The 24,731-nt window shown below is 27.9% G+C and overlaps 1 protein-coding gene across 1 annotated transcript in view; it reads right to left on the minus strand.

Annotated features, from left to right (window-relative positions):
* Positions 1-24,731, minus strand: part of LOC136074251 (uncharacterized) — a 97,858-nt gene that overhangs the window by 25,432 nt on the left and 47,695 nt on the right. The gene's annotated exons all lie outside the window — the stretch shown is intronic.

Raw genomic sequence — 24,731 nt, forward strand, 5'->3', positions numbered from 1 at the left:
ATCTACATTTAATTTATTCACGCGAAAAAGATAGAGATTTGTTCTTACCCATATCTGTACAAGCACTTTCAGACCGATTAATGCAAGGTATTGACGACCAACCTGAGACAGACAACTTTTAAAACTTTTAACACTTTTGAGATCTAGATTTACTACTGGTTCAACAAATGGAGCTAATGCTGCGATATTACTTGCATTTGGGAGAGGTCCAGCTCCTGCTGGTTCAAATATTGCACGCCTCTTGATTTTGAAATGTTTAATAGTCGAGGACCGTTTCACTCTTCATCATTTCAGATAAACTTAAATATGAAATAGTTTTCTTTTACCGAAGTTAAGTTATTATTTCAACTGACACTTCAGTTACTCCAAACTATGCTTTAAGTAATTTAGCTCTGCAGTAGTGAAGTTGTTGAAAATGTATGAAAGTGTTAAATTGTCTGCCTCAGGTTGGTCGTCAATACCTTGCATTAATCGGTCTGAAAGTGCTCGTACAGATAAGAGTAAGAACAAATCTCTAACTTTTTTGCGTGAATAAATTAAGTATGAAAATGTTGATAATGAGCTCGCGAAAGAAATTACTTACGGTAGTGTTTCACGTTTTGGTTTTCTATTGAGCGAATTGTTCGTCATCGACTGTGCAAAGAGGTTTAACTCAAACTTCATGACTTTTTGATGTAAATATTGCGTGCAACTCGTTAAAATACATTTTAATTTATGCTTCCCAACCTACCTCTTTCGCACGACAACCAGAAAAGTCAAACTCAAAGAGTATTACCAGAATTAATGTTTTAATTAATGAGCAACCAAACAGACTTTATTCAATAATATTTCTACAAATTAATATTGAAGTTCTTTATTATATCTATCAATTCATGATCTTTCAGTTTTTAATTTGATATTTTCAACATTTTGAAACTCTTTTTTTATCAATCTACATCTAATTCCTCTGGTTTTTTATCTGCAATTTTAAATACTTTTATTAAATTTTTCATTCTAATGTTAATATTAATATTAATACTAATATTTTGACATTCTTTATTTATCTATCTATTTATTTATCTCTTTTCATTCAACTAGTCTCTACTTGGTACTAAATCTTTGCCGTTCCTGTCATTATTTACCAAATTTTTGTTGTTGCTTTTATTGTCTCTATTTTTGAAATTCTCTTTCTATAATAATTGTTATCATTATTGTTATTACAATTATACTTAGCGCATCAAGAAAGTTCGAACAACTTTCCTGATGCGCTAAGTATAATTGTAAAAATTCATGTATTTAAAAAAAATTTTATACCGTTATTATATATTATTTTAAACATTTTGGTTACATTTTTATTATATATTGCTTATATAATAAAAAAATTATTTCAATTTTAGTAAAAGCACTTTAAAAAAAACTTTATGAAATGAATAAACTTAAATAAAGAGCACTTATTAAAACTCGTGCTCTGCTTGGAACTCCATCAACTGAGATATCTTACGAGCCTGTTTTTAAACAAAAAACATTTTTTCTATTTTCATTAAGATAACAGGCGTGGTTCATATTGATTATTTGGAAAAAGACTATAAAATCTAATTATTACCTTGAAAATTGCTTGAAGCCAATCATAAAAGGAATAAATAAGCAAAGACCTACCTCAGGTACAAAAAAGCATAAAATTTCTTTATGACAATGGTAGACCTCATGTCACGAAAGCAGTGAAAACTTTCCTCGATTAAGCTGAATTCAATATACATCGCTACCGACCTTACTTGCCAGACTTAACTCCATCATATTTTTTGCTATTAGGTCGCATCAAAACTCAACTTGCCGATTTTTTAGGGGTTGCAAGAAGGTTCTAGAGACCCTAAGTATTTTTGCTATTAATGTCATTATTGATATTACTGTTATTATTGTTATTATTATTATTATTATTATTATTATTATTATTATTATTATTGTTAGTATTATTAATATCAGTAATTATTACTATTTTCATCATTGTCTACAAAGTTATGTTGTATATTCGGGTATTTACTTTAATTATTACTTTTTATTATAAAGTAAATTATAATAGACAATAATTTTAAGTTTAAATAAATTAGTAAATAAACAAAATTAGTTAGTATGTATATATTAATTTTATGATGTGTTGTCTAGGTTAATGAAATGGACAATGATACTAACTGTGGTGAAAACAATAATGAATATCAAAAGATGAATGATAATTTGTTTGACGATTACCTGGTTCAACTGTTGGCGGTGCAATCACACTTATAAATCTCCTTGATATTTTTTGGATTAAATATGTTGTTTTGATGATTCTTTTTAATATATTGAAGCTTAAAGTTATTAATTATCAAATTTACATACTATTTTTATCAAATAGTTTATATAAAACAACAACAAGTAAATTGTTATACTTTCTATAAAAGTTCCTTTTTTAATATATTTCATTTGTTTTTTCATGTATATCACTTATAAATTTATGTATGACATTACTTGTAGTTTTTATATATTTTCTGTAAGCATATACATATGCATGCATTAAATATTGTGGTGACGTCAATTTTAAATGTTTAAGGTGCATTATAGCTATTATTTGCCTAATCTACTTAATTGGTCATTCAAAGCTGAAAAAAAAAACACCCTCCTCAGGGGCGGGTCTAGCATTTTAAATGTGTGATACAAATTTTGGTTATCAATCCAACCCGCCCTTCCCCCAACCTATCTAGGATTTAAGTATAGTCAGTTTAAAAAGTGGAGTGACAAAAACAGGCATAGCAAGGGTAAGGCAGACATGCCCTTGGAGTTTCTTATTAAGAAGGGGCGTCATTGTTTATGTTATTGAATAATAACTAAATTTTGTATTGCGTTTGTCTATTTTTAATAAAAATTCCTGAAAAATGTCGTCTGAATTACAAATGTAATTTTAAGCCTAATTTACTTAACAAGGTGCACCAACTTGAAGGTAAGCTATAGGACTTTGCACTTCATCTATATACCGTCATTTGGCATAAGGTTAACCCTCCATTTCTGGACTTTTTTCTTTTCTTGAAAGCCTCCGAATGTAAAGTAATGTTTTCTAAAGTTAGCCCTCCATTCTGGATTCTCTTCATATTTATGATTTTTACAAATAACTTTTAACTGTTTTTTTGTTTTTGTTTAATAAACTTTGTTATATATTTTTTTGAAGTTATATTGAGTGTTATACTTTTTTTATAGAAAATAATATAAAATAAATATAGACTATTAGTCTTTCTACATATACAATATTATTAGAAAATAGTAAAATAAAAATTGGCATACAACTAAAATATCTTGATGTATGGACATTAATGCCAAAGAGTTTAAGCGAAACTCAACCATGTTATCTCTGCATTGTGACTTTTGCATTCGTTTTATTTTAAATATTTCTTTCACATTCACAAGTTGTTATTAAAATTATTCCTAGTATTATAAACGCTGTCCTAATATTTGGAAAATCTCTCATGTCAATGGCTTTTAAAGTACCGGCAATAGTTAAAAGAATATTTTACTGGTTTTTCTAAAAAAATTCCTAAGAAATTTAACCCAGCAAGTATGAGGTAAAATGAGGCACATCAGATGAATTCAAAAAATCATTATTTTTATATATATATTTTTGACAGTTCAGTTGAAGCAACTGCTGTTGACCTTAATAAATAAACCATTTTCTGGATTATATTAAAACACTGCAATGATATGTCAAAAGATATAGTTTAAAGAGTTACATTAATTGCATAAAAAAATCCATTAACTCTTTTGCTTTGACTAAACTTACAATAAAAGAGTAATCTGTCAATAATTTGAAAAAAGAAGTGGATTTGGAAGCACTTTCACTGTTAAATTCCTTAGGTTCATTTAATCTAATTTTCTCTGGAGCTTGAATAACAAGTATAAAATTATCAACAACAAAAAAACATCAAGACCTCTCAGCTTCTGAACCCATCTTGTTCAACAAGTATTTATTAATTCTTTTTGAACTGGACTTAAATATTTTGTGAGACAGTTAATACGTTCAAGAGATATGTTAAAAAATAAGAAATATCCTTTACTTGCCCAAGAAAATTTTTCACTTTTTGAACTTGGCATGCAGCCCTTATAACTAAACTATTCTATGGCTTGCACAATGAAAAATAATAGCCTTATGATGAAGAGCTTTTATTCAAGAAGCAACTCCTTTATATAGCTTGCCATACAACCACAACCACATATATTTGCTCTCTACAACTTTGAATATCAAGTCAAAACTCTTAAAGTGTATTAAATATATTTAGAGATAGATCAGATAAAGCAGTCTTGCAATCAATAAATCTTAAGAAACCCTCTTAAATCTCGTTATTTGAATTTATATATCTTTAAATATTTGTTCAGTATTAGAACAGTCAGCTGCTTCATCACAAAGAACTAAAAATAAAATTGAATGCCTAATTTTTTTTATTAAAACTTCCTCAACCGCTTTTCCACAAAAATCAATAAGTTGGTTTTGGGTAGGTTTTAATATATAGGTTTCAATTTTTGGACTGAATTAGCTAACATTCGATCACCAGCATCAACTCAAAATTTTAAAAGCTCTATGAAGTTACCAAGTCCAACACTTTGTGTAGAAGATTCCCCAATATGAGCATGATATTTTGTATCATCACTATGTCCACAAAATGCTAGATTATATCTATCCAGAAACATTATTGCTTTGGTTATTGGAACTATTTTTTTTTGTTGGTTATTAGACAGAAGTTTTAAATGAGAATTTTTTAAACCAACCTCAATAATATTACATTTGGAGTTGCAATGTGGAAGTAATGCATTAAACATAACACAACTTTTCTCATGTTTTTTTTTTAAATCACTAACATCATTACCCCACTCTTGATGAGGCTCAAAAACTAAATTTAATATTCCTGACTTATTTGGAATATAACACTAAACAAAGTACAAGGAAGGCAGTAAGCTCCATCTTCAATGCTAGAATAAGCTAACCAAGATAACTGACTAAGCCATTCAATTTTAAATGGTCTTTTTGCATTAGAAGACGTTTGAAAAACAAATATAGAATTAGGACAACAAAAATGCATTGTCTTTTTTTGCATTACTGATATAATATCAGTATTACACCTAAAAGCCTCAATACACTAACTGTTTTTAGAGACGAACTGAGAAGCTGAACTGAACCGGAAATTTCCATCTGCGGATGACCTTAAATAAAAAAAGTATACTAAAACAAACTCAGTTTATATTATTTTCAAGCTGTAAATATGAAACACATTTAACTTTATTTATAGTGTTTTACCTTGAAGCATCATCATCATCATGTTTGGCAAACTATTTGACTATGTCAACCTGACAAGGAAACAGCTGAAAACAAAATAAAAACCGCATCTTCTTGGGAGATTTTGATGATTTTTTATTAAAACACTCTGCAAAAGAGTGCTTAAAATGGTGTATATGCAGGGTGCATGGATTGGTTTCTGCAGTATGAGCACTCATTGCAAATACATTAGTTTATTCATTGGTTAATGTAACGTTGATCTATTTTTGTTTAATAAATAACAGTTTTAGAAAGTTTTATATCTTAATAATCAACAAAATATAGTAAGAAAAAAATTGACACATCTTTAATAACAAATTGGCAAGATTTAAAATTTAAGTAAATAATAATATTTTATGTAGTTAAATATTGTCATAAATATCATATACATGTTCTTTTTTTATTGGATAATGTAAAAATCGACTCTTTAAATCCTCGTACTTGAGTGTGTGACTGCCATTTTCATCAATTTTTCTCCGTGTGATTTATTCAGTTCTGACTTTGCGATCTTCTTTATTGTTTTATTTATGTTTTTGTGTACAGACTCAGAGGTTTGTTCACTGAAAACACCCAAGGATTTTTATTTTCTTTCAATAAAAGAAGCAAGATGGGCTTGTATTATGTGGAACTTCCAGTGCAGGCTGATAGAGTAATTTGTATGATTCTTAAGATAGTTTACTAAGTTTACTTCGGTTAAAAAATTTTTAATGTCTTTGCTAATATCTAATAATAGTTCTTTTTCAAAACAGCCCTTAGCGACTAAAACAAAAAATTTAAAAATTGTATATAGTGTTTTTTTGTATACATTTTACCTTCAATTAATTGCTACCTGTTCTAAACTTTCTTAATGTTTCAATGCAGGGTATAATTTGAGGAGGACAAATATCTCTTAGTTCAAAAAAGAATGGCTGACATACGTCTACTTTAAAATAATAATGCAGGTAATTTCTACTATGCTTTAAAACATTAAAGAAAAATTTAAAGACAGATCGTCCAACTATATCAATGCTATTTAGAAACTCATTGTTGCTTCCACACAGTTTTAATCCGTATAAAAAAGTTGGAACACCTAAGGAATTAAATAAATAAATTATGGTAGCAGGCTGGCAAAACCAATGTCCATTTCTTAAAAGAGCTCTTGCAACAGATAAAAACTGCGTTACACGTTCAGTTATATTTGTTTTTTTGAGTGTTGCTATCGTATTTTTGTTCTTATTATCCCAATGGAAACCAAGATATTTTAGATTGCTCTGATTTATGATTCAGAGTACAACTGCGACATATTTGCATCACTTGCCACAAAATGATCGAAAAAATTTAGAAAAATGTACAAATAAGATTGCTTAAAGAGTAAAATATTTTTTCTTTAACCGCATTTGAATTTAGTGAAGAACAATTGCATCAGTTGCTACAAAACGCAAGAGATTTTGTCTTAGTAATGACTTAGACAAAATCAACTGTAGCGATTAATCAAAATCGACTTTGTATTAAATAATTTTTTCATTAAAAAAAGATACACTTAAATTTAGCCGTGCAAAAACTCTGACGCACGCGCATTAGTGGCGACACACTAGATTCGTCTCAGCTCTTAAAGAGCAAACCACTGTTGCGAAAAAACCAAAATTACGTTGCAGCACGTGCTTCTTCCCTTTAGAAAAAGGTTTGCCTTATCAATGCTTTCAATTAATGTTTAGGGATAACCTTTTTCAGCAGCAAAAGATGCCAGAGCAGCTAAACAAATTAAATTTCGATTTCCAATAAAAAATTATGCCCTGAAGGAACTATTCGACTTGGCGGGCTTCCAATTACAATTACCCTAGGTAAATACTAATACTTAAATTAATTTTACATTTATATTCAAAGTCTTTAAAAAAAAAGACAAGATAGGCTTTGGGAAGTATATTTTTAACAAGTTTCAAAGTTTAAGCTTCTTTTTCTTAACCATTTTGGCGCAAAATACAACCTTGCAAACAAGCAAACAATAGTTCTTAAAATGAATATGATACAACTAATGGCGTCAATCTTCTTTTCTTTGGTTTACTACATAAAGTATTAAAATTTACTTGGGGCCTGCCAGATAATACAGTTGGATAAGACCAGAGTATTCTTTATCAATGGAAGCAGTTAGTAGAATTATCGTATTATCAATTGAGCAGCCGTAGTGCAGTGGTAGCGTACTTTCTTTGGAAACAAAGCATCTGTGGTTCAAACCCCACCTCTGGGCAAGTTTTGCGACTTCAGTTAGAAAGGAGGCGTGAATTTCCTATTAAATGCTCATTCGCGGTGCTCTGTGATAAGACCGTAAGGACTTCTTAGAACACCTAAAGAAATTTAAAAAAAAATTTAATTGAACTGATATTAGTTTATTTTGAATTTATTGTTTGTTATTCTCTTCAAAACGAGTTTTAGAGTTTCTGCATACATATCTTTGTCAAAGCTGCTTTATGAAATTATACATGTTATTATTTGCAGTTTATGCTCATTTAAAAGATATTACTTAATCTTATTAAATTATGCAATAAAAAGAGAGGTTTCATCAAAGAGAAGTTTCAAATTAACATCTTCTTCATGCTTATTAGTAACACAAAAAAAATTTAAAATAAAAAAAAAATTTGAAAAAATTTTTCTTATAGTTTAAGCTATAAATTGGTATATAACAATGTATTATTTAAATGTATTTTTTTCTTACTCTTGTCCACCACCTGGCCCACTGTGTTATAAGGCTAAAGGTCTTACGTATAATTCAAAATACGATTTTAAGTTTTAGAAAAATCGCAGATCTAGAATGCTTTTAACGGTTGATACGCATGCGCTTTAAGTGCACTTTATTTTGAATGATACGAAAGACCGCTAATCAAAATCTTATTTTGAATTCTGGAAAAGAACCCTCCAAAGCTACGATGACGAAATTCATTCTCTACAAGTTTTTAAAACACTCTTCAGATATAAATGACTAAATATAGTTTTTTCTCTTAATATTGAGCATTTTTAGGTATTATTATTTTTCTTTACATATTTTTTGTAAAATATATGATACTCAGTATCATACATTTTACAAAAAAATTCTGCGATATAAGACTCTGGGATATATGATACAACTCAGAATTTCTCGGATAAAAGACACTGGTATACTTTTGAAGACAGAAAAAGGATGAATTGAAATAGAACTACCATCTTCGACTACTTTTAATTCTTCGTCTTCTGGTATGCAAATTAGCATTTACTTGACGTATATAAAATTAAATGATTTAGAAGTTTGCTAATTCATAATTCACGATTTAAGAATTAATAATGAACTTTATAAACTTTTAGGCATAATCTATGATTTAGTTTTGATTTGTAGTATGAGGAAAAACTATAAACAAAACATTTATTAGGCATTTTAGATAATGAAATATTCTTATTTAAATTAAAATCCCAATCGAAAATGTTGCTCTCTCTCTTCTCTGCTACTTTTACAGAAATTATGCAGCCTTTTTGATTTAATACCACAATTAAGTATCCCCTCTGGTTTTAAATCTTGGTATTTTTACACAAAATTATTATTAGTAACACGCTTATAGTAAATTTAAAATAACGCATAATTTTTTTTTTAAAAATTCATACTGCTGCCATGGTAACCACTTCAAAATCCTTGAAATGACCAAAAAGTGACTTTAGGCCGGTGTAGTGTTTTTAAATTACAGCTTTAAAATTTTACTGCGCGAAAATTTTCAACCATTCAAACTTCCTTTGCGGTAAAATATTGCTGAGAAAGTAATATTTTAACGTTATAATTTTACTGTTCTTGTTATTATTTTACTGTCATCAAGTAAAGCAACTTTCCTTTATTGTGCGACAAAATCTAATCTAAGAATAAATTAAATGGCTAAGTGATCCATAAAATCTCTTTTGTAGAGTTTTATTACAAAAGAGTTTTTTTAGGTTCTTTTAAGTTTTAAAGAATATGCAACATATGCCTTGAGTCAAATATTTTTTTATAACAAAAAACATTTAATACAACTGATATACGAACATCATTTTAGCTCAGTATAAACATTTGATTAACAAAGTTTTTAGTGACAAAACAACATTATAATTTTAACACGTAAAGCAAAAAGGATTTCATCTAAAACTGAGGCCCAACCTTTAACATTTTCATTTAAGACCTTAATAATTGCTTTCTTAATTGTCTGATTCTGACTCTCCACAAGGCCATTGGTTTGTGGAAAGTAAGCAGAAGTTACACGCTACATGTTTGGTGATGTCCTCCACAACTGCATGCCAAAAAAATTTTGAAGAAATTTGCTTTCTCACTGCATTAATGTCCAAGTAGCTAGCTAATGCAACAGCTCTCTCAGAAGTTCCAAGACCTTCATGGGCTTCTTTAACAATGTTTAAATGTTCTTCCCGATCTATTACCACAATCACCTAGAATTAAAAAAAATTATTTTTATGATACTTTTACATTATTTTGAATTGTTTTAACGCTATAAATCTTCGAATTTTCGAATTTAAAAATATTGTGTTAATTCACAATAAAGCACAACACAGAAAATTGTTTAATTACTTTATTTTGTTTAAGTAAAACCTTCTTAATTAATTAAAAACCTCTTTCAATAAAATAAGTTTTCCTAACCTTGACAACACTTTTTTTGCAATACACCAAGTTATTGTCAACAATAAAAAAGTTTTTACACTGCCATTTAAAATTTACCTTTCTCATGCACATCTTCAGGAAAAGTATTGTCATTTAAATATTTCCACATTAAAGTTAATATTTTTGTAAATCTCAACAAAATAAGCTATATAAATTGTAAACTAAAATTTTAACGTTAAATTATTACCGCCTCAGTATTATTTTAAGGTTATTTTTTTACCACAAAAGAAGTTTGAACGGTTGGATAATTCCGCAACGGTTGGATAAAAACGCAACAATTTCACATCTTCAGGAAAAGTATTGTCATTTAAATATTTCCTGACATCATTGAAGTTAATATTTTTGTACATCTCGACAAAATAAGCTATATAAATAGTAAACTAAAAAGTCAGTAAAATTGTAACGAGTAAAGTAAAATTTTAATGTTAAACTATTACCGCCTCAGTTTTGTTTAAACGTTATTATTTTACCGCAAAAGAAGTTTGAACGGTTGAAAAATTCCGCGCAGTATAATTTTAACGCGTCAATTAAAAAACGTAATACCGTAAAACTCGGATTTCCGTGTACCTAGTTATTAAGCACCTGTGTTTTAGTTTCTTTTAAAAGCAATTGCAGAAAGTCAGTCTTCTTGTTATACTAGTTGAAAAGACCACATCATATCTTTTAGTGCTTTTCATTTAACCAAAAGCTTTATTAGGTTTATTTGTTATTTCCAAACCAAAAGGCTTTATTACGTGAGTTTGACTGTGGGAAGTCTAGTCGAATTTCACTTTACTGTCTGAATTTCAAAGATGAACTCCAATCTAATAATACTGAAACATTATAAACAACAAACCTTTTTTTTTTACTAAGACACCTAAAAGGTTATAAAAGAATAGTAAAAATAGAAAAATAGAAAAGCAAAATGGTAAATAAAGTCAAAATGGTTTAGTTAAGTTTTTTACACAATATTTTTTTTTTTTTTTTAATTTTTATTTCGCTGATTAAACAATATTACAATTTTTTATATAAAATAAATAACATCGTAAACATAAAAGACCTTTATAAAAAACGTTTTTAATTTTTTTTATTTTTAATATATATACTGTTATAATCAGTCATGGACTTAAAAAAGGTATAGATGATGTATTTATCATCACAAATTTTTCATAGAGCCCCTTTAGTCACTCATTAAAAAAAAAAAAAAAAACACTTTCATTTTTTAAGCGAAATAAAAATTCAATTATACAAAACTCATTTTTTTTTTTTTTTTTAGTGTAAAAAATTGAAAACAAAAAAAAAATATTAAAACACATAAAAAGAAAAAAAAATTAAAAAAAATAAAAAGAAAAAATACACAAAATCTGAAAACAAATACTGTAAACTATGATATATATGTCAGGAATTAAGGAGATGCATTTTAGTTTGTCGTTTAAACGATGAAATGCTTTTTAGGTCTATAATGTTTTTATTTTAGAAACGATTCCATATTGATGGACCACGGTTTGTAATTAGAAAACTTGACTGCTGTGATTTAATTTTTCCCAGGTGATAGTCGTACCTGGTATTTGAACGCAGAATATATTTTTCAGAAAATGATATCAAGAAGCTATTTGAAAAAACGCTTGGTAGAAAATTGTTTTTATACTTATACATAAAAATTATTATTCCCAGCAAGCACACAACGTTGAAACAACGTTGAAATAACGTTGAACAACGTCGATCAACGTTATTTCAACGTTGTTTCAACATTGTGTGTTTGCTAGGGATCTATAATGTGTTAATTTTCTCAATATCTAGAACCATCATGCTTTTCACCACTGGGGCCGGGTTTACTAACCTATTTAAATAATTAATTGCTTTGCATGCATGTTTTTGCAGACTTTGCAATTTTAGCAATATGGTTTTATGGGTGCTGACCCATACAATATTTGCGTACAAGAGTTGACTATGTACAAGACTAAAGTAAAGCATATTACGTGATCGAGAAAAAGTCTTGACTTATACAAAACACCTATTACAGAGGACACCTTTGTTTCAAGAAGACCAATATGGTTTCTCCATGATAAATCTTGATCAAAAAGTACTCTAAAAAATTTTGTGTATTTTTCACGTTCAATTTAATATTTATTAATAAACAGTTTAGGCAGCTATAACGGAAGATTAATTGATTGTTTTTTTTATGAAATAGAGTAAAGCTAGTTTTTTTTACAATTTAGGGATAATTTATTTACTATACTTTACTATACTTTACTATTTACTATACTTTATTTATTTACTTTTTATTTACTACTTTATTTATTTACTATACTATAAACCTATAAAGGTTGAAGTTTTTGAGTTCAATATTCATAGTTTCAAACAAAGTCTTTGCATCCGTATGATTAAAAAATAAATTTGTATTGTCAGCATACATAATTGTAGATATTTTTTGGGAAGCATATCGTTAATATACACTAAAAACAAAAATGGACCAAGGATTGAACCCTGAGGAACTCCACACGTAATATCAAGGGTTCCTGACTTTTCTAGTAGTACAAATTGCTTTCTGTTCGACAAGTAGCTTTGAATCCACCTAAATGTTGAGCCTATTATGCCGTAATATTTTAGCTTGGAAAGTAAAATACTGTGATCAACTGTATCAAAGGCCTTGGAAAGATCAATAAAAACTCCTAATACCAGTTCATCACTATCAAACAACTTATACATTTTTTTAGCAAGTTTAATAATAGCATGTTCAGTAGAGAAATTATATATAAATTGTTTAATGTAAAGTACTTATTAACTCTATTATAAATTACTCTCTCATATACTTTTGAAAAAACTGGGAGTAGAGAAATAGGTCGGTAGTTAGAAGCGTTATTGCAATCACCATTTTTGAGAATGGGATTAATTTTGGCTAATTTAAGTTTGTCAGGGAATATACTATTTTCAAATGAAGATGATAATAAATAAAATAATGATTTACAAATGCTGTCCATAACATAAATAGCTAAATTACTGGAAATACCATCACATCCACATGACTTGTTGCGTTTATGTTCAATAATTGCTTTATTAAATTCAAGTTTAGTTATCTTTTCATTATTTATACTAGTGTTGGGGTTTTCTCCCAAAAAAATTTTAAATGTTTTATTTGGTTGCGCAATGTTAGAAGCAAGAGAGGGGCCTATATTAATAAAATATTTGTTAAATTCTTGACTTATATTTGTTTCACTTGTTATAATTTTTTTTAACGGAAATTAATTTTTGTGGTAAGCAAGTATGCTTCTTTTTTTCTCTTCCTGTTAGTTGGTTTGTAACAGCCCAAGTCCTTTTTATATCGAATTTATGCTTATCAAGCTGATTAGAAAAATATCTTATTTTTGCTTCTTTTATATTATGTTGAAAAAACTTTTTATAATTTTTGTAGATTTTTTCATCATCTTTATTTTTTGATTTTGAAAATTTTACGTAAATTTTTGTTTTCTTTTTGAAGCTTTAATTAAAGTTATTGTCATCCATGGATTCTTATGGATCCTTTGTTTTTTATTTCAGTTGTTATTTTTGGGCATATATTATCAAAGATATTTTGAAATGTGCTTGAGCAATTATCAAAAGCAATATTAGGATCTGTTGAGGAATAAATATTGTCCCATTGTTCTATTTGGAGTTTTTTTTTTTTAATTATTCAGGTTTTTTATAGAAAGATTTCTGTAAATCACAAAGATTTTTTTATTGTCAATATTAGATAGTACTTCGCGTGCTATATGGAAAACCGGAAAATGATCAGAAAAATCTGTAATAAAAAGGCCTGATTCAAATTTAGTATTTAAGAAACTGTTTGTTAAAATATTGCCAATCACAGAAGATCATTGGTTAGTAATGCGTGTGGGTTTAAATATGGTGAGTATTACATTAAATTCAAAAGTAAATTGAAAAAGTTTTTATGTTTGCAAACTTTTCATAACATAATGCGTCCATATTTGTATCTCCCGCGAAGAAAACGTGCTTGTTTTGTTTACTCATTTAAGACATAAAATTTCTTAAGATATTAAGGAAGTTAACTTGCTTACCACATGGCGGTCGATACAATGAGGAGATTAAAAACGATTTACCAGAAGTATTTAACATTTTAATGCACAAAGTTTCAATATGTTTATTTGTTTTTGAATATGTGTTGTTTTTTTTAAATTTAAATTTATCAAGAATATATACTGCAACGCCTAAATATGTTTAAAAATAGGTGATATTAATTTTGTCAAATCATTTTTCAACTGCTTTTGCATATTTTCCCCCTGAAACATACTAGTTTACGTAGTTTTCATTTCTATATACTAGTTTATGTAGTATTTATTTGCATATTTGCCCCCTGAAAAATACTAGTTTATGTAGTTTTTATTTCAAATAATTTATTTTTTGTTTTTAATACTTTTTTGGTTTCCATCGCAACAAATTACAATTTCTGAAATAAAAAATTTACATCAACATTTTTATTTAAAATCAATTTTACTGACTTAACATATTTATTAAAGTTTTAATGGGACGTCTTCTCAAATTGAAGTTTAACTACGTCTAGTGAAGTAACTTTTATTTAACTAAATATATATTGAGGAATGTACTTTTCTTTTCCAGACTCTTTTTGAAACTTTTATTGAAATTAAACGTATTTTTTTTTATTGCTATTTTGACCTCCGAAAACAAATTCTTGCCGGTCAAGGTTGAAATGTTAAATAAATCAAAGTGTTGGAGAATTATATGTAAGAAATAATTGGTAATTTAGAAAGGGGTTGTCCATTAAGGAAGTACACCTTTATTTCGAACCCCTCTCTTTCCTGCCCCCTACCCTGCATTTTACTGGAGTACCCTCTACCTCCCTAAAATTACTTACGCTTTTAATTAACCGTCCCAATATTTTTTGATATTTTTTAAATTTAGTGTTTCCTTACTTTTATAATTGCCCAGCCATCCCCATCTCAAATAAGACCCCCTCTACCCCGTCCGAGCGTACGTACGTCATGGACGATCCCTAAAAGCATTTAGAAAAACACTTTAATAAAATTTTTGATTATTATGCAAATTTTGAAAAAGCCTTTTAAATATATTTAAAGACTTTTACATATAACGTACTAGGTACTTTGTAATACTGATCTAACTGTAAAAAACTAATAAATGATCAAATATTTTATTCTTAAATTTTAAATAAAAAACTAACGGTAAATTTTACAAATTCGCCAAATTTTACCGGCATTTTGTTCATTTTTTCACGAACGAGCTGAATACGCACGATTGTCTGGAAATGTTTAAATAAACATTAACTACTTATTATTACTACAGATTTTATAAATAAAAATGATATTATACTGATATAAAAAATATGAACTACTGATATTGAGTGTTGAAATAAACATGAACTACTGCACTTTAAAATTAATCTAAATTTGTTGTACTTTTTTCTAGTCGATTGCAACGAAATGCATTTGAACGATGATCAAGTTGAAGTTTTAGTCTGGTCGCTACATGTAAAAAAAAAAGGAAAACTAAACATTTTGAGTGGACATTATAATTTTTGTATAGACTTGTTCCATATAACTTAAGAAGTTTAAAAATCTTTACGTGCCACTTGAAACCTGCTTATAACATTAGTTAGAGACAAAAATAGATCCAACTTCTTGAAAAGATTTTAAGTTTATAATATCCGCCGTCTTGTTTATAAATCGAATACCGCAAAGCATTAATTTAGTTTTAACAAATTATTGACAGGAGGCTAAAAATTTATAAAATTAAATGTTTTAAATATAATTACTCAAATCTATGTAATTAAAATTTCATAAACCTTATTTAAAAAAAAAATTTTTTGTGGTTGCTTTTTAATATTTTATTAAAATTATAAAATACTTTTAATTTAATAAATCTAAAAAAGAAAATTTGTTCCCGTTCTTTGTTTACGAAAAAAAGTATTTATTTTTCAAAAACTGTTTACTAAAAAAATGAGTTTTGTTTATTTTTATTTATTATTATTAAAGTAAATAATGACGAGTAGCAAAAAATCGCAGCATTATAATGTAGTTCCTAAAAAAGAAATTTAAAATGCTTGCATACTTCATCGAGGAGAAGTTGGTCATAATAACAAACGGCGTGGTTTTACAGAAAATGCGCTTGCGAAAGTGAAGAATGCATGGTAAGTCACAAATTAAATGTCCAACTCATATTGTTTATTTATATTCTGCTTAAAACAATGGTACGGAAAAAATTATAAATAGCATGGATTTGATAATAATACTTTTTTTACTTTATTCAAATTCGAAATGACTTTAAAATTATAAACATTCTACCTGATACGTGCCTAACAACTCTCTTGTTTTATCAAAAATATAACGATAAGGATGTGAATATAAAAATATTAAACATTCTATAACATCGAAAAAATACAGCAGAAAAAGTCAACGAAAGTGTAGTCGTGGATCATGCATCCTCATGCGTCATCGAAAGAAGATAGATCACGTAAATTAAAAAACCCTTGGGTGCGAAATGCAAACAAAGAAAATTACCTTCAGCTTTCACGTTATTTATTGTTTTATGTACTACTTCAAAGTTAAAATAATTTTCCTGTTTCAGGAAAAATTATTGCGGATGAAGAATGTTATATTTGCTATCGCAAAAAGACTAATAAAGATAGGAACGGAGTGAAATGCTTACAAAATGCGTAACGGAAAGTGCAGCAAACATGTTAAAAGAAAACGCTGTAAGTAAAGCTGGCATCCTCGACTCATAGCTAGTATATCGGGCACAGAGTACTCCATAATATTTTGTTCGAATTTCAACAAGTTTTAGTTTTAAAAATAGCTTCAAATTAAATCTTTATAATTTATTATCTTTTTGAAAATAGGGATGGAAACTTCTCCGTAAGAAGAAAGAGCTGTACGTTTAACAAAGTTCCATCTAATCAATCCATAAAACTAGCAATTAATCGTGATCAGAAATGCTAAGGAGGAATAAAAGGTTATAGTACGTCGGAAGGAATCATTCAACGCTGGATACTTACAAATCATCCTGTTTCAAAACGTATTTCAATTTTAAAAAATGACATGGGAATCACAACCTATAAACAAACACCAAAAGATCTAAAACCATCAAGAAAATATTTCAACAACGGATATGTAGAGAGAGCTTTGATACTAATAACAAATTGGGGTCCTTTTGAGTAAAGAGATTCTTTGATAAATAATTGTTCTGGAATAGAAGCACCTGATGAGTTAAAAAGAAAATTTATTGAATGCACAACCCATCAGGGAGTCAGAGTTCCAAAGGTTTTTTAGAGAACGCATTCAATCTTCAACAGTTTCTTTTTACGTTCCAATCAAAATGTGTTGTCAGCAAACATTTAACAATTTAAAATTGAAAAAAATTTATTGCATTAAAGAGAAATCATTCACTATTTCAGCCGAAGGAAGCATGTTTGGGAGATTGCTAGTTATTGCAAGAAGTAGAGAGGTCTAACTTTGAAACAAATACTATGTTATTCTTTAAGTCCAATCCATTGTGATAGATTGATAAGGATAATTACCTGATGGTAGCCTCGTCAAGACAAACAAGATGAATCTTCTTTGTAAGTTAATTTACTACTGTTACTATAGGTATTGATAAATTATCAATACCTAAAGTAACATTAATCTTATTCAATTAACAGTTTAACTTGTAATAGTTGCCGTTAGCCGAAATTATTTGTTCGTTAAAAACATATTAGTCATTCTAAAATAATTAATAAATACTACCTAAATACTAAATTTTAGTATTTAGGTAGTATTTTAATATTAATAAAAATTTATGTATTTATATATAAACATATAGAAAAATTTTAGTATTTAAATAGTAAATTTTAGTATTTAGGTAACATTTTCAGTATAAGTTTAGTAATTTTAGCAACTTTTAGGACCAATGAACCTTCAGTGGATCAAGAGCGCTTTGAGGAATTTGTTTTAAAGGCTCCCTAAAGTACTGCACATGTTTTTGATGAAATGCCAATTCTGCAACAGCTTGCTAACATTAAACTCAAAACTTTAGGAGATCTTTCAGAAATTATTTTATATCTAATTCTGAAAGGATCCACAATATATTTTGTGACAGACCAATGCCAACCTGGCTCGATAAAATCATTCGAACATGCTCGACGAAGTCTATAAGGATCTCTAAATTTTAAGATTTAGCGGAGACATTGTACGGCGAAAGTATTTGCAGGATGCTACCAACAAGACCGAGCTCATTTCATTTCTACTAAAATATTAGTCACATACGGAAAGATTTGCATCACAGCTTACTGGATATGTTTTCTTTGTAAACTTGCAGTCACGATTTTATAAATTGACATGCGAGGTCGGCGGTCAGTTTAGCTAATAAACTAATACTTTGTTTAATCTATTTACTTGGTATAAGTTTTTCCTGTTTTTGTAGCGTATTTTATAAAATCATATTATACATAAAGGTTTCCAGCGAGGAAGTGCACACAAGTCACGAAGAGGCTGATACAAAAGCATTCTTGTGCTTTAAGCACGCTGCATATATATATATATATATATATATATATATATATATATATATATATATATATATATATATATATATATATATATTTGAAAAAATTATTAACCTGACGTCATCAGTACCAAATAAAGTCCCAAACTTGATCCTTTAAGCACTTTTAGAACTGCTCGTAAGTTTTTCTTACGTTGTTTTTTTGTTGTTATTTATTATAAGGTTTTCTCAAGAGTTTATCTAACGTTTGACGTAAACATGAATTTTTTAGTTTGATAAAGAAAACATTCATCAGCGTGACGTCATCAGTACTAAATAAGGGCGCAAATTTGACCCTGTAAACACTTTTAGAATTGCTCGTAAGTTTTTCTCAAAATGCTGTTATTTATTATAAGGTTTTCTCAATAGGATATCTAACGTTTGACTTAAATCTGCATTTTTTACTTTGATTAAAAAAAATATATTAGCGTGACGTCATCAGTACCGAATAAGGGCTCAAATTTGACCCTTTAAGCACATTCACAAAAACACGTAAAGTTTTTCTCATTTAAGACATCAACCTTAAACTGTTTAACTAGTTTTTGTAATTTCCACTTTATTTCCAAAAAAAAAATACACGTAGCGTCCAGACTATTTTAATGCATTTCGTTGTTCGAGTTGACTTAACTGTACGTTATTTTTTCAAAAACAGTTAATTTTTAGGAGCTGGATTGTTTTGCCCCAAAATTAGATCTCGATTTAATAAGGATATAAGTCTATAATAAGTTAAGCTTCTTAAGAAATTATAAAAAAAATAATGCATTCTAATAAAAATTGTACTAAATTGATATTTCTGTATTATTTTATTGGTACTTTAAAATCTACCGGTAATGCAATTTTCATTTATCGAATTACCGATAAATGACTAAGTTGTTAAATTTATCAACATAGTACACCCATAAAGAAATGGGAGGTTTGTGGAATTACTATAACGTCATAGTTGTGTTATTATAACGTAGATTTTAATCAGTTTTAGCCTTGAAAGTCAGAGTTTTCTACCAAGTGAACAGGGCCGAAGACACCGGGGGGGGGGGGAGGGCCTGTCCCCCACTGTTTTTCTAAAGGACTTTCTTTTTTTTTAGAAAATTCTAGATATAGAGAACTTATTTTAGAAATTGACAATTGTGCTAACCCTCCCCTCAACATCGAAACCCTTGTCGTAGGTCCTGCTGAAAAGTAATATTTTAACAAAAAAAAAAAATTCTTTTTTTACAAAAAAAATTGCTCATTAATAAAAAGTTCTCAAAATAATTACAAAAACTTTGAAACAATTTTAAAAATATATTGTGTTTTCTTTTTTGGATTTTTTAGCTTCAGTTCCTATTTTTCCTTTTGTTAATACAACTACCGAAACTTTAGGCGTAGCCTCGTTATCTATAAGTTGAGAAAAATGATTTTAAATATATAAACAAATGCAAATATTATTTATAGAAAGAAAAGACCAGGTAACTTCAAATTTAGAGGTTAAATGTAACACTGTAAACAATTGTATAAACATATCGAAAACCAAAATAAAAGTATACCTCTAACTAGTGTTGTTATCGACAAAAAGTCGATTTAGCCGAAACTAGTTGACTTTAAAAAACCGACTAGTCGATTTAATCGACTATGCAAAATCCTTCAATCTTTTATTTTTGTTTGTTCTTTTAATAACAGTAGTATGTACTAGTACAACTATTACGTGCGGTTTTTTATTTATTCTGTTTTAAGTTCTATATTTTTCATAGCATCATAACAATACTTATGCAACATAGCAACATTTAGCAAGTGTTTAAGGGGTCCCTATTTCATTGGGGTCTTCGGAAAAAGTGTCCTAATGTAGAAGCGGCTCTGCTTTTGTATTGATTTGTTACATTAATATTTAAATATTATATTAAAAAATAAAAAGTGAACGAAAATTACTTTATTTTATTTATATCAATTTATTTTTGAAAAAAAATTTATTCCCATATTTTTGACTAAATCGACTTTTAATCAAAATTTCAAAAAATGCATCAGTCGATTTTTTTCGGCTTTAGAAAATATATTAGTCAATTTAGTTGATTATGTATTATATATGATATATTAGTCGATTTAGTCGACAATCGAATTATTTTCGTATTTTATTATTATTTTAGTCGACAGTCGAATTATTTTCAAATAAAGTCGTAACAGCACTCCTAATAATGGTAACAAATAAAAGCAGAAATATTTTCTTAATAAAAAAGCTAAAAAGAAAGGGTTAAAAGAATGCTAAAAAGTTATTCAAATTTATATGACAAAACATGAACAAAAACAAAACAATCAATATGAACTATTGATAGATTTACACTCCTCGTTCTCCGTTTTGAGCAGATTTTGACGATAAAACCATATTTTTAAAAAGATCATTCAAGTCATTTTGAAAACTTTTATCACAACAAATCGTTTTGTTTTTTTTAATTTAATAAATTATTTTATTTTAAAAAATAATAAAAAAAAGAATAGGCTTTCATTAAAACTTAAAATAAATTGGTTTTCTTTAGTATTATTTTATTTAGTAATTATTTTTGTCCTACATTACATAATAAAACATTAATTTACCAGCTTTTACTTTAATTATAATTGTTAAATTAAATAAGTAAAGGGAACCTCTAAAATATGTTTGTACGAAAACTAAGTATACTGATTTAAAATACTCTCATATACAAGATTGCACTGCCTTGTGGTTATCAAAGTTTTTTATCAATCTTATACAAATTTCGTTTTTATCATATTTATACACTAACATTATTTTGAAATGTGGTAAGTAAACTTATAGTAAAACATCTAAACACTCCTCCGAAAAATCAGCAGATTTATTTTTATTTATTGTATTTTTTATTTTAATTGGAAGAATATAGAGATATATTTCTCGGATTATTTTTACGTACACGTTATTATATTGTTGTAATTGGTATTTATTTTAATCATGTCTCGGAGTTATATGCAGCTATATTTTTATTTACTTCATATATTTTGAACTTTATATTTATGATATTTATATTTTTATCTTTACCGTCAATCTGTGATCGGTTGCTCGTAAATACTTTGTAGCTGTAAAACATGTTTAAAAAAAAAATAAGTGTAAATAAATAAAGCTCAGTGTGCAAACAAATGGATAAAAATGATAGAATGGAGTAGAAAACCACACAGCAAAAAGTTCTATTCTTGTAAAAGTTTATTTCTAGTAAAAACTTATAAAAAAAACTTTTGTAGTTGTTTATAACTAACTATAATATTATTTATACTTACAAAAAAAAAAAAAATTTATTTGAATGTGCGGGTTATAATAAACTATTCATTATTGGTGTAAAACGATAAAAAAAGCGTTTGCCAGGATGCGTAATCAGGCTGTAGCAAGTGTAGCAATTGTTACAGTCAGCTCAGTTTTTTTTTTACTTTTCACATTTTACATACATTTTCTTTTTCATACAAAAGAGAAAAACAATTTAAGGAAGATATGGAGGTTACAATTAAATGTAACCTTTAAAAATTTATTCAAAATCGTAGTTTAGCCATATTGACTATGTTACCAAATTATTTCAAACGATAAAATGAAATGCTTCATTGAAAAACCATGTTTTTAATGGGTTTTGTCACACATGCCCATAAATTGTTGAAAGAATATCAAACACTTCGCAGCGTACCAACTTAATTGAACTAGGATTAAATAAAATGGCAAATTGACTGTAGTAACTGTAGCAAAAGTCAATTTGTCATGTTTTGAAACAGCTCCATTCATACCCCCAATAATCTATTATATATTTAGCCTATTTAGCTGCAATCTTTTTATTAACAAGGAGGTCTTACGTAGTGACTAAAAGTCATCAAACGAGAATCTGTAGCAAAAAAAAAACTGTGTAGCAAACATAGAAATACTGTTAAATATCCACTCTCCGTTTTTAAAACTTTTTTTAATGAAGTGGATAGCAGTCATTAAATGAAAAGATTTTAAATTATAAAGACTAAATTAATTAGCACCGTCTGTTGGTTTCTTTATTTAGTCTATTATGAAAATGATTGAATTTGTTTATATTTATGAAAAATGGTGAAATATGGTTGTGGTCAAATCTTGTGGGTGTGGTTAATCGATTTAACTTATATTTTTATATTGTTGATTAAAATATTTATGATAATTATTTAGTGGGATTTATTATTTTGTGTGAATGCTCCATTGTTGCATTTTTAACTTTTTCATCTTGGTGCAAAAATTTTTCGCTTTCATTTTATTGTTCTAGCCTACAGGAATGGTTTAAAGTAATTTTGTTATAATGTTTTTGTTTTGAGCCATTAAAATTATGACGCAGTTTTTACAAAAGTTTTTTTACTTAAGTTTTATTATCTTGCCTTAACTACGTTTAATAAGGCTGTTTATGCACTGCACAGTGGGCACGAATTGTCTAAAAATGGCAAAACTATTTATGGGTTAAATCTCGACATATGATACATTTTTATAGAGGTTTTAGGGGCAAAGATTTGATTTTTGGACTCCGTGTTAATTTTGAAGTTGTAATGACCACACAAATTGCCATTTTGGTGGTGGTCAAGGGCTGTTCTAAGATGTAAAGATGTTTTTTGATTAGATGGTACATGTTGTATGTATAAATGTTGGTAATTGTGGTAAAAACTGGACATATTCGGTCCTTAGGAGAAGTTATGACCGCTCAGGTGATCATGTTAGGGGTGGTCAAGGGTGGTCCTGGAATATCCCGATGGTTTTTCAATTAAACGGTACATTTTGTATGTGATTGATATCAGGTAAATTAAATCTGGTTATATTTTGACTCCGGGAATGGTTATGATCGCAAAGTTAGGTGTGGTCATGGGTTGTTAAGACATTTTCGTGATTTTTATTTATTTTATGTACTTAACTTTATTGATATTGTGAATATAAATAAATAATGTTCAATAAAGTTAACATATTTTTATAAATTTTAAAATATAATTTATTATTATAATTTAAAAACATTCATAATTTATATAAGAATCTAGGTAATGAAATACATCATACTAATGTATGATTTATGCCATCACCAATCTTGATGTATACAACAAGAGCCTTTTAGCGTTTTGGCTTAATTTAATTGGACTTTTCCACAATCCTTTCTTATTCTGGACATCTTAGTAACGTAGCTGCAAAGCATTTTCATCATAAAATCATAATTTTGAGGCTTGGAGAATCTCATTGTGTTGTGCTTTCTGTTGCTTTAATCTAAAACATTAATATTAGGGTGTATGAAATCACTATTTTTATCATTAAATAACTGTTTTTTCATTTTATAGGCGTTATTTAAATACAAAACACATTTTGCACATTTAAAGTACAATTTTTTAGATGAAAATGGCGTTTTAGAAAAGTTATTTAGGCGACATTAAAACTACAAGGGCTTGATGATGTTTATTATTGACAAAAAAAATATAAAAAATCTTTTTTTCTCGTAAACAAGCTAAGTTGACTTTACTAAACTAAACTCTTCTTTTAACATAAATAAAATTTTTTGCATACATAATTACAAATAATAAATCTTCTCTTCCATGAATTATCCTTTTACACATGTTCATATAAAATTAAAACAATACAACAATCAACAAAAATGTACATTAAAAAACCTTTTAAACATCTACTAATAAAAAAAACCAATTAACTAAAATCACGTAGTCGTCATGGAATGTTCCATAACTTTCCACAGTAGCATTAAAGTGCTATTTAAAAAAATTTTAACAGGGTTTAAATGATTAAAACTGTTCTATATGCGTCTTCTTCAGTTTTCTAAAGAAAAATCTACGATTGGATATCATCGATAATAAAAAAGCCTACGACCTACTGTATTTGGTTGTAAATTTTTGTCAATATATGAGAGTGTAATTTAAAGTAGATCACATGTACGGCCTAGTACGGCCTAGTGTTTCTTTGCAAGTGTTAAGGTAAGTGTTAAAAAAAATGTTGCGCGTTTCAAGGGGTTTTATGAAAAAGAACTTTGAAAAAACGCAAGCAAAAAAAATAAATTTTTATATTTCTTCTTCTTAGTTCAATATATGATGTCAATGGACAAATAAAAACCGTTAGGAAAATAAAATGGTGTTAAATGGCAACCTTTTTAGTATGCTCTAAAAAAATTTTAACAGCATCTTTAGATTGGAAAATTTCTAAATCGTTTATTATTACATTATTTTCCATGTTTAAACGAGATGTGGAAGAAGTAAAAATAGTTGAACAAGGCACTGGTGTTACTATACTTAAACTTGGCAAAGATG

Source organism: Hydra vulgaris, chromosome 01, assembly GCF_038396675.1.
Source record: "Hydra vulgaris chromosome 01, alternate assembly HydraT2T_AEP".
Lineage (NCBI taxonomy): Eukaryota > Metazoa > Cnidaria > Hydrozoa > Anthoathecata > Hydridae > Hydra > Hydra vulgaris.